The sequence below is a fragment of the Zingiber officinale genome, chromosome 2A (assembly GCF_018446385.1).
Source record: "Zingiber officinale cultivar Zhangliang chromosome 2A, Zo_v1.1, whole genome shotgun sequence".
NCBI lineage: Eukaryota > Viridiplantae > Streptophyta > Magnoliopsida > Zingiberales > Zingiberaceae > Zingiber > Zingiber officinale.
The window spans coordinates 134,367,882-134,380,229 of NC_055988.1; positions in this window are offsets into that span (position 1 = coordinate 134,367,882).

Consider the following 12,348-nt stretch of genomic DNA (forward strand, 5'->3'; position numbering starts at 1 on the left):
CCTCCCAACTACCTCCAAAATCCAATACACAAGACCTTAGCAAGTCCTCTAGAGTCTGAATGGTCCGCTCTGACTGTCCATCTGTCTGCGGATGGAAAGCTATACTGGAACGGAGCTGAGCCCAAGGCCTATTGCAGACTCTGCAAGAATCGAGACGTGAACCGGGGGTCTCTATCCGAAATAATAGTCAAAGGGACACCATGTAATCTGATGATGTCCCGGCAATACAGATTTGCCAGTCGTTCCAGAGAATCAATCTTCCGGATCGCTAAGAAGTGCGCCGATTTGGTTAATCGATCAACGATTACCCAAATCGCGTCATGGCCTCGTCGTGTCCTCGACAAACCTACTACAAAGTCCATGGTAATGTGTTCCCATTTCCACTCAGGAATAGGAATCCGCCGAAGTAATCCGGCAGGTCTCTGGTGCTTAGTCTTCACCTGTTGACAGACAAGACATCTAGCTACAAATTCCACGATGTCTTTCTTTATACCGTTCCACCACTAGGAACGCCTCAAATCTCGGTACATATGGGTACCGCCTGGTTGGATCATAAATCGAGAACGATGAGCCTCTTGAAGTAGCTCCTGTAAGACCGGGTGAGATTGAGGTACGCAAAATCTGCCTCAAAAGTATATAATGCCCTCCTCATCTCGTGTAAACTCGGTCTGCTGCCCGGAAGCTATCTGGCTGCCAATGAACTGCAAATGCTGATCACCAGCCTGAGCCTCTCAGATCCTCATCCTGATCGACGAGTGAGCAACCATGGTAACTAGAATACCCTACTATATCTGTCCCTGCTCCTGAATGCCTAACTCGGAGAAATCCTGATCAAGTCTGTAACTGAAACTCGGTGGCAAGCCAAAGCCCCTCTGGACTTCCTGCTGAGTGCATCGACAACCACATTAGCTTTCCCCTGGTGGTAGCTAATGGTACAGTCATAATTCTTCAGGAATTCCATCCATCTCCTCTGTCGGAGATTAAGTTTCTTCTGGGTCAAAATATATCTGAGACTTTATGATCCGTGAGAATCTCAAAGGTAATGTCGTATAGATAATGCCACCAAATCTTCAAAACAAAGATGATGGCGGCTAGCTCCAAATCATGTACTGGGTAGTTCTTCTCATGCTCCTTCAACTGCCGAGAAGCATAGGAGACTACCCTGTTGTGTTGCATCAAAACAGCGCCCAAACCCTATAGAGAAGCATCGGTGTAGAGTACGAATCCGTTCTCTCCAGAAGGTAAAACCAAAGCTGGAGCCGACACTAATCACCGCTTCAACTCCTAGAAGTTGGTCTCATAGTCCGTTGTCCAAGTGAACTTCACTCCTTTCCTGGTCAGGCGTGTCAGTAGCATAGCAATGCGGGAGAAACCCTCGACAAAATGTCGGTAATATCCGACCAGTCCTAGAAAACTGCGGATCTTCTGCACTGACTTCGGCTGCTCCCAGCTGGTGAAAGCCTCGATCTTCTGAGGGTCTAATGAAATACCTCTGCTAAATACCACGTGTCCCAAAAAACCGATTGAAGATAGCCAGAAGGCACACTTGCTGAACTTCACATATAGTTGATGTCGTCGAAAAGTCTCCAATATTATGCGAAGATGTTGTGCATGTTCCTCCTCGGAATGCGAATAGATCAATATGTCATCAAGGAAAATGACAACAAACTGATCTAGATACTTCATAAAGATGTGGTTCATCAAATCCATAAATACCGCTGGAGCATCGGTAAGCCCAAATGACATTACCAATAACTCATAATGTCTGTACAACAGACATCTCAACTAGAGATCCCCAATAACAAGTCTGAAATCTAATCACTAACTACAAATTACCAAAGAATAGATCATCTAATGTGAGAACAACGCTTCATCACAAGAAATACTACATATGTGGGAGCAATGCTCTACCACCAACAAGGCAACCTATATAAGAGCAACGCTCCAACACAACAATCCAAAATATGTGGGAGCAACGCTCCACCACACACAATCCAAAATATGTGGGAGCAACGCTCCACCACAACCATCTAAAATATGTGGGAGCAACGCTCCACCACAATCAATCCATAAGTGAACAAGACATTTAACTATCCAACTAGTGACTGCACGAAATCACTCTATCACATATCACTGTGAGCAACCAAGGGCATCACAATCCAGTAAGCAAATCAAATCCATCGTCAACTCTATCAACATCGTAGTGGGTCACCCACTAATAGGAAAATTAGTTGACAAGTCAATACAACAAATGACATAATGTAGACACTCCACATAAGTAGAATGATCATGATGCTACCCACAATACACCTGGCACATGTGCCCACACAACATAGGTATGATCGACATAATCCTCCAATTAGTACACACCAAACATACTCATAACACAGGTATAAATCAGCGTGATACCTCCCACAATGCATACCGAATCCGTGTGCATATATCAACGTAGGTATAATCGACAATACACCTCAAACAACATTCACCTAACATATATTTACACATATGTCAAGAGTATAATCAACGTAATACTTCCAACAAATCTTAATAGACACGAGTGTACACTCAGAACAATCATAACCAACAAGATACCTCCCATAAAACACCAAACACATGTACACATACCATAACACAGATTTAATCGACATGATACCTTCAATAATACGATCAGACACGTACACCTAACTACATAGCTATAATTCACAAGGAACCTACAATAACCATATCGAAACATGTATACAAATACTACCTGCAATGGACAGTCTACCACAGGACTCCTACCACATATACAATCATATGTATACGCAACATAGATATGAATAATTAGCATATTTAACTCAATCAACCTGACATTCCCTATGCTACCTTCTAAGTTATCCAACTAGGTACATACAGTCAAAAATTAAAGTTCACATGGAATAGGATACATCAATCCTCTATAGACTGACCCAAATCGTCAATGGTATACGGTTAATTCAGTCTTTTCCACGTCAGTACAAAATATGTACTCAAATGTGCTCTAGATACCTAACTAAGCACAAATAACCCAAAGATTTGAACCTCTAAAAATAGAGTATGACAATCCTCTACTGATCAGACCAACAAAACTAAATCAGTCATCTACTAACTAATCAAAAATACCTTAAATCCTCCACAAGCAACTAAGGTATATCAATCCACGACTGCCCAAATCAACAAGTGTAAATCAGACTTCTTCTGACTGATCTAACAAGAGTAAATCAATTACCTATTGATGAAATTAACTAAGATAAAATGATATTCTACTGTCTAAGTCAGCATAAATGTATAGATACTATCCATTATCTAGCTAATAATAGCAAAGGCTGATAAGTGCCTCCATCTCCTAACCAACTAGTAGTAACAGAAGCTAAAACTACTGGTGATATGATATGAAAAATCGTTAGAGACTATAACCCTTAATCTCTATTAAGGTCGACCAAGATCAGTGGCTAACCCATCACATGTAATATGTGCTACAACAACCAGACAGGTACTAAATAAAAAGTGCTAATACATGTCATAACTATCATAGTCAACAATGCCTACACTAGCAGAAGTATATGATAACAATATACCAACATACCTCCTATAGCTTGGAGATATCCTGCTGCTGCCTATTCCCAAAATTCGAAAAGTTACATCGAGAAAACTAAAACACGAAATCCGAAACTCGAGATATAAGACTCGTAAACCGTGCTCTGATACCAAATAAATTGGTATCAGATAAATCTCGAAAATATAGAAACATAGTAAGTATCGTATACCTGGCTCTGATACCACTAAATTTTCATGCCCTAGAAGAGTCCCTGTCATAAGAAATTTCGACAACATCTCCCTTGTACGGGTGACAATATGAGACATATCTACAATGCCCTCAGGGCCACATATACCTCGGCCAACACGGCCGGAATAATAACAATAAAATAACTAAACAACCGCGCAATTATATATGTAGTAGCCCACTCGGCTGTACTAAAACCAAAACACAACGAAAAATGATAGAAAACCAAATACAAACCAAAATACAAGACTGCTAGCCGACTAGGCTTACACAACCATCAAACAACACAAAACACTCCATAACAATACTCCAACGCCAAAACCAGAATATACAATGCTAAGTACTCTTAATACACAAAACAAATAAAAACATAAATGACACCGGTAAGTTTTCAAATGTGACGTGGGAACCGGCAGACAGGATACTCCAAGTGACTCTGTAAACAACCTGGTACCTGAAAATAGTATCCACGGGGGGGGGGGGGGGGTGAGTTTAACAACTCAGCAGATACCTAGTTGACATGTATAGTAAACTATAACAAATAGTAATAACTATGGAGTACAGTCTTCTGGACAAAAGCTGGAAATGCACAATAGAAAAGGCTGAAAAGAACTGTACTCACCAGGGCCTCCTATCAGAATAATCAGGTCGTCAGACCGAGAGTATTATAAATTCTGTATGCATGTCAAACATATGCATCCATCCAAATGTAGCATATAAGTGCAACAAACACAATCAGTAAATGCTTAAATGCGTATGATGCCAATGATGGGTCCTGGTCACCCCTGACGCCAGTCAGCCATCTCACACACGATGGTGAGACCGAGTGGGTAGAGCTGTGACAACCATGCACTCTGCCATCACTACTCCTGATGAGTGACCGAGTGGACGGGATGCTGTCGGAGTACACCTATCCTTCTACCCCAAATCATAAGTGGGGGAGCGCAATGCTCTCATCTCCCGGTGCACAATGACGGGGAGGAATCTTTGACTTGCTACCACGCTGCATCACACTACCCATGAGCGGACCAACGGAGCACTGATAGAGCAAAACTGACGTGCTACCACGTTGCGTCACGCTACCCATGAGCGGACCAGCAGAGCACCGACAGAGATGAAACTGGCGATGTGCTCAACAATAATGGAGCAGATTATCACGCAGCATGCAATCATGCGAATGATGCATGACACTAAGCATGCCAGAATCCTGAACAGCATAGCAATATTCATATATATATAAAATGTGTACCATAGGACAATAATAAGTAAACTTATTATCCTGAAGTGCATAATAAGTAAACAAAACAAGCATGTAACAAGTATCGGGTAGCGACCAACCAAAGTAAAGACGAACATAATCATTACTAAAGGTTATAACCTACTAAACATATCAACATGACATTATAAAAAATAAGTCAAGGTAGCCGCCTCTAATAGGAAGGTCCAATCCAGTCCAAATCCGACGTCGAGATGCTCGTCTCGTGTTAAAGTCCTGTGATACATGGTATCCAGATTTAGCTAATTACATATAAATAAATTAGCTAAATCAAATCCGCGAGAAGCTAACATAAATTCAGATCCAATTATAAACTTTAATTGGATCATCTAACTTCTCAATCGATTCTAACCAATCCATTCGAATTAGGACTTACAATAAGCATAATCAATCATAACATCTTACCCAATTTAGCCCTAATTCAACACATATATCAAATCTCTACCCTTGCCTCAAGTTCCACAGTCGTTCGAGCTGCTGGAATCAATAGCTACTGAATGGAGTGGCTGGTCAGAACCAAGAACAACCCCACAGCAAGTCCTACTTCACCTCACGATCACAATTACAGTCTTGAGTGTTGATCCACAACACACAACACTTGTTGGATACTTCACTGCTCGAAATCAAGAAGAGAAGATTCACTTATCAACACCCATCAATACTACTCAGAAATCAACTACTCAATTTACTAGTTAGGGTAGAACACTTACCTCCCAGACCACTGCTGCTTTGGTCGGATCCAGTAGCAAGAGGAAATCTAGGGCACGCGAACAGGAAATCTCCAGAGATAGTTGGCGCTGCTCCATGTGGCGGCAACCACGAATCTGAAACTAGGGCACAACACGATGGACACACGATGCCGACGCGCAAAGAGATCAGGTTGTGGCAGTCGACTTCCGGCTAGAGCACGGTGTGGAGAAGGTCGGCGGCACTGTGGTTGGCGACTGAGGAGGATCGCAAGCTAGGGCACGAGGAAGAAACTAGGACTTGAATCCTCCTTACTCCTGGCCGGAAACAACCCGAGCAGAGACGTGCCGGCGGAGAACCTAGGGCATAGTGAGAGATCGACTGCGGGGTCTCGGATGCCAACGGATCGACTGCAGGGGAGAGAGAGTTGGTCAGCTCTTGCTCAGGTGCCAGCGACGTCGAGAAGATGAAGACTCGGTGCCGCACGGAGGAGAGGATCGGGATGGAGAGGAAGGGAAGAGGAATCAGAAGAGAGGGGATCGGGTAAGAAAAGGAGAAGAGGAGACGGCGGTTTCGGCGCAGAGGAGGTTAGGGCACGCGGAACTGTTCGGCGGGGAGAAAAGGAAAAGGAAATCAAAAGAAAAAAATAAAACCAAACTTTTCCTCTTTTAAATGGGGTACCATAAACAGACTTTCCCGGTGCCCAATTTTGATCCCCGTAACCTAAGTCATACAAGCTCCGAAAAATTTTCGAAAAATTTCTAAAAATTTCAGAAAATTATCTTATTATTATTTGCCCTTTTTCGGTATTTTACAGTACACACTGCAATAACATGTGAGAAAGGAAGCCCTGATATCTAAAACTCATCGCAATCACATCTACCTCTCACCATGTTAACTATATAAGAGGATGGTGAAATCATTACCTTCATTTTTGTTCTGCTATATAGATGTACTGCATAGTATCAAATTGTTCATCTTCTAATTTCAATCTCCTTCATAGCAAATGACGTTAAAGGACTTACAGAATCAGGCACTTCCTCTCTTTGATTATAAAATAATTGTGAAACTTTCCTTCTTGTGTTGTTTATCAATCATGTTATTGTGAGTTCTTGAGTGCCTTTGAACAATGCATGCATGCTTTCATAACAATTTGTAGTCAGCATTACGTATCTTCTACCAAAAATTGTGCATTTGTCCATTTTATAGATTCAACATTTTGCAGCCATTTATAAGTGTCTGTCTGTTTCCCTAACATCCTTTGCATGATTTGATCATACTAAAAAATTATATTTGCTATAGCTGCAGCCCAAAACAATCCTAATACAGGTCTATCCCGAGTGTATGTTACCATATTACAAGACAGGTGATAGAAATATAATCTATGATGAGCAGTAGAATAAACTTTACTCATTACAGATAATATTCCCTAATGTATGTCAGATATTATTATCATAGTTGATGAATCAACTGCAAGAAATATCTTTAGGTAATTTAGAAATCACTCTCAAGATGACTCACACTCAACCTTAGCAATTGCAAATGCAATTGGCATAAATTTTGCATGACCATCTATTGCTGTGACTATCAATAAAACATACTATAAGAAAATTGGGATATTACAAAACTTAAAAGATAATATTTTTTTGAAAAAACATTATCTTTTTTTACCATGCTTATAGTGAAAAGCGTTGTCTATATTTTTTATTTTTTATTAAAGACAACACTTTTTTAAATAAGTATTGTATCAAATTAGGCTAGCTTGTATTTGTTTGTATCAATCTTCTTTGGAGGGTTGGCCATTATTCTGTATGTTTACATTTCTGTTGGTGTTGTATGTCAAAGGATTTCCTTTGCTTCGACATACAATGAAAATGAAAATAGAGGTATGGTGGTTGGTGGATGATTATATGTTCCATATTGTTTGTTTGCCTCTGGCTTTGTTGGGAGGGCATGAACAACAAAATTTATTCATCAATTGTCATACTCAACTAGAGGCTCCAGATGCTTACGGTAATACTAACTTGCTCATTGAGCCTATAAACCTTCTTTATTACTTTGCAGTTCATTTAGTATGTCACACTTGTATAAGTTAACTTCTAGTTCTATGAAGAAGGCATGATGAATGATCTCTCTATCAATCAAGTCCTGTAACTAAGATTTTCCTAATAATTTGCAATATAGTGGGTTCTTGAGTCATTAGGTGGATGGGAAAATGAGCTTGAATTTTGCTGCGAGCTTCTTGAAGATAATGTTTTCAACAATTTAGCTTGGAATCAGGTAAATATTTTGAGGTTTTATTGGCTTACTGTCTTGTGTATTATATCTTTGTAGTTGTAGCTTTATTGGGCTCCTTTTGCCTTATAGAGTTGTTGCTTGCTAGATTATTGGACCTGATAATTTATAGGTTTGAAAGGGAGCCTTGGTATAACGGTAAAGTTGTTATCATGTGACTAAAATGTCATGGGTTCGAATCTTGAAAACAGTTTTTTGTAAAAAGCAGGATAAGACTATATACAATGGATTATTCTTCAGGATCTCATAGGGTGAGAATTTCGGCACCGGACTATTTTTTTTTCATATATATAATTTATAGGTTTGACTTTGCTGTCAGTGCTTCCATATAATGCACTTTTTGTGCCACTGCCTATGTATGATTCTTTTTGCTTTATATAGATGTTGCTCTCTAGGTTATTTCGTCATACGATTTTAATGTTTTAATGTTCTATATTAACAATATTGGTCAACAATGTTGAAACATGTCTTGTTGGTTGCAGACTGATAGGTTATTTTGTCATACTTGTACTTGCTCAATTTCTAGTTATATCAATCAAGTACATCTCTTATTGGTTATATGTGATATTTAAATTTATGGGTACATGGAGAAATCATTTTCAAAACTAGAAATCCTAGAGGCATTATTAATCTAGCTCCTAGAAAATTATGTGATCAAGATGTTTGTCATTCAGTTTAAACTTGCCCCTGATTTTTTTTTAAAAAATTCCTATAAGTTTTGATGCAATGTTAAAGTTATTGTTGTACGAGAGTACTAAACAGTAGTAAATTATACCAAAATAGCAAACATGCAATAAATAGGTAAATAAAAGAGTAAGATTCAGAAATTGGTATCTTCCGGTTGAAGCGTCGGCGTGTTGATTGTCTTTAGAGAATTTATTGCCGCCCATGGTGCAGAGACTCTCCGGCAAAATCCTCCAACCACTCGCGTCGTCCGTAGGTGCACTCCAAGACGAACGATGCACTCGGACTCAACCTCAGATCGCGGAACCATGCCTCAGGACACACAGAGAGAGGGAAGAAGTGTTGGTGCAATATCCCTCAGGTCAAGGTTGACCTGGTTGACCAAGTTTGAGTCTTGGTTTGAGTTTCGATGTTTGACAATACAAGACTTCGATGAAACGGACAAGTGCAGGTGTAATTGTTCATGTGGGGAGATTGTTGGTGCAATTCTCCACTGATCAGGGCTTGATCAGTTTTGGTTGTAGAAGAGTCAAGTAGGTCAAGGTTGACCGGATACTTTACTGGGAAAGTCCTAACTGAAATGTTAGGCAGAAAGAAAATCCTGGTGAGTAAAGTCAGGTGAAAGACCTAGTGAGTGAAGCTAGGCAGTGAGAAAATCCTGGTGAGTGAAGTCAGGTGAAAGTCCTGGTGAGTGAAGGCAGGTGAAAGTCCTAGTGAGTGAAGCTAGGCAGTGAGAAAATCCTGGTGAGTGAAGCCAGGTGAAAGACCTAGTGAGTGAAGCTAGGCAGTTGGAAGTCCTGGTGAGTGAAGCCAGGCAGATGAGAAGTCATGGTGAGTAAAGCGAGGCACGGGGAAAATCCAGATGGATCTGGTTAAAGTCCAAGTAGGTCAAGGGATTGACCGGATACTTGGCAAAAGGAGAAAAGTCCAAGTGGGTCAAAGGGATTGACCGGACACTTGGTGAGCGATTTCTAGCAGGTTAAGGGTGACCGGATATTAGGCATGATGAACCAACAGGTCATGGTTGACCAGATGTTGGTTTAGGAGACTTTAGACTTGATTTTAGGGAGAAATCATGAGCTGGATCGATCAGCTGATCGATTGGCTCATGCCCAATCGATCGGCCAATCCATGGGGTGAGTCTTCGCGACAACCTCCTCCCAATCGATCAGTGGATCGATTGGGACATGTGCGCGATCGCACAGAACAGCGCTGAATCGATCAGTCGATCGATCCAGATACCCCAATCGATCAGTGGATCGATTGAGAGTTGCGACTTCGCACGGTAAGCCCTGGATCGATCAGCCGATCAATGCAGGCAATTTACCGAGAGCACAGAGACACTCTGGATCGATCAGCCGATCGATCCAAAGTCTCCCCGATCGATTGGGAGCAATCCAATCGATCGGGATCCGACCGTTAGCGTCGATAAAAGTCGCAGGCGTTCGATTCCTTCGAAAAAGAAAAACTTAAGAGACTTACGATTCATCTCCGATCCTCTTCAGCAGCTCTCCACACTTCTTCTCCACTCTACCGTCAGTTCTTGAAGGGTTCTTGGAGCAAGGTTGCTAGTGATCCAAGATCAAGAGGTGGGCAACAACAAGAAGTTAGGGTTAGGGTTTTTACTGCATAACTTGTAAGGTTTTGCTTGTATTTTGTTTCCCTTTCCTTCTTCTTGTATTGAGAGTGTTGTAGGGCTTCTCCGCCTTTGGTAGTTACCATAAAGGAGTGTTATTCATAGTGGAGGGTGTGTGTGTGCGTGGATCCTTGGACTAGTCACCTTTTGTGAGGTGGATATCAAGTAAAATCCATTTGTTAGCGTTGTATGCTTTTGTTTCTTTGTATTTCCGCTACACATCCTTAAAGAAACAAGCAACGAAGCACATGAGCATGCGACGAGCTATTCACCCCCCTCTAGCTACTTTTCGATCCCAACAAGTGGTATCAGAGCGAGGTCGCTCTTCACCGGAATCATCGCCGGAAGGGGCAAACAAAACAAGCAAAGCTAGAGGATGAAGAAGTTGGAGCAAATTTATCAAAGTCAAAGAATTCAAGAAGCTCAACTTCAAGATGCAATTCCAAGATGGACTTGGATTTGACACAAGGGTGGCTCCACTGTACACATCTACAAGCTTCGATCTTTGGAAATCAAGGATCGAAAACTTCTTAATGGTGGAGATAGAGCAATGGTTTGCTCTTATGGAAGGCTTCGAAGCTCTAACTAATTCAAAGGGAAAAGTTCTCAAGAGGAGCAAATGGAGCCCGGAGCAAGTCCAAAGGTGCGAAGCAAATAACAAGGTAACCAAATTATTGGTTAATTTATTGCCTAGCACAATTCTATACAAAATTGGAGAGTTCAAGGATGCCAAGGAGCTATGGAGCAAATTGACATCAATTCATGAGATCCCCTCCACTGCACCAATCCAAGAAAAATCCAAAGAGGGTGACTCATTAGAGCAAAATCAAGAGGAAGAGGAAGAGGACTCCGAAGTTAAGAGATGCTCAACTTCCGAAGAAGAAGAAGTCTAAGAAGCATCATCCTCAAAGGAGTACAACCAAAAGAACAAGGAAGGAGCATATTCCTTGTTTAATGTGCAAGAGGATGAAGAAGAAGAAGAAGCCTCCACCTCTAGTATTGAGGGGGAGCAAATTTCGGTGACACCGGATCAACGAGAAGAAAAAGCCTCCACATCCGGGTAAAAAGAAGAAGAGGATGAAGAAGCTTCCACCTCCATAAGTCAAGCTAAATCAAATGGAGGAGTATCATCTTCGGATCAAGAGGAAGCCTCTACTTCCAAGTCAAATGGAGGAGCAAGTGTCACCCCTACACAAGAAGGTATAAATAGTTCGGTTAAAAATAAAAATCATATTATATGCTTTGAGAGTAGGGAGAATGGGCACTACAAGAGCAAGTGTCCCAACTTGGCCAAGAAGAAGGGCCACGTGGCATCCAAGGGCAGGGAGAAGCCCAAGGAGACCATCCTTGGAACAAAGAAGAGCAAGGAGCACATTATGTGTTTCTCTTGCAATCAAAAGGGGCATTACCGAAGTCAATGCCCTAAGGGGAAGAAGGTGGTCAAAGCCAAAGGAGGAAGCTCAATTCAAGGGAGAGCCTCCAAGGTAAAAAGAAAGGTAACTTTTATTGAGCATACCCCTCCAAATTATGGTGAAAAGCATGCTAGCTCTAACTTATATCATTTTAATGCTATTTACCATGAAAATAGGAGGCATGATAAAGTTAAGAAAAATCATGTAGCTTTTCATGCTAAAACCTCTCAACCTAGGGCTAGGAATGTAGATAAAAATCTAGGCAAGAACACTAAGATCAATAACTATACACCTAGAAATAAAAACGCTCAAGGATTAAATAGAAAACCAAAATCTAGGGATTTATGGGAAGAAAATCAAGTCTTGAGGTCAAGACTTGATAAAATGGAAAAGACCCTAAAAAGGATGGAGAATATCCTAATAGGGCAAAATGAGCAAAACCTAGGGCTAGGAGTATCAAAGCTATCCAATGGCCATAAAGGTTTGAGATACAAACCAAAGGTCAAGAAGAATGTAATTTCCTACCATAGAGTTTCATATAGTTATGGAACAAACC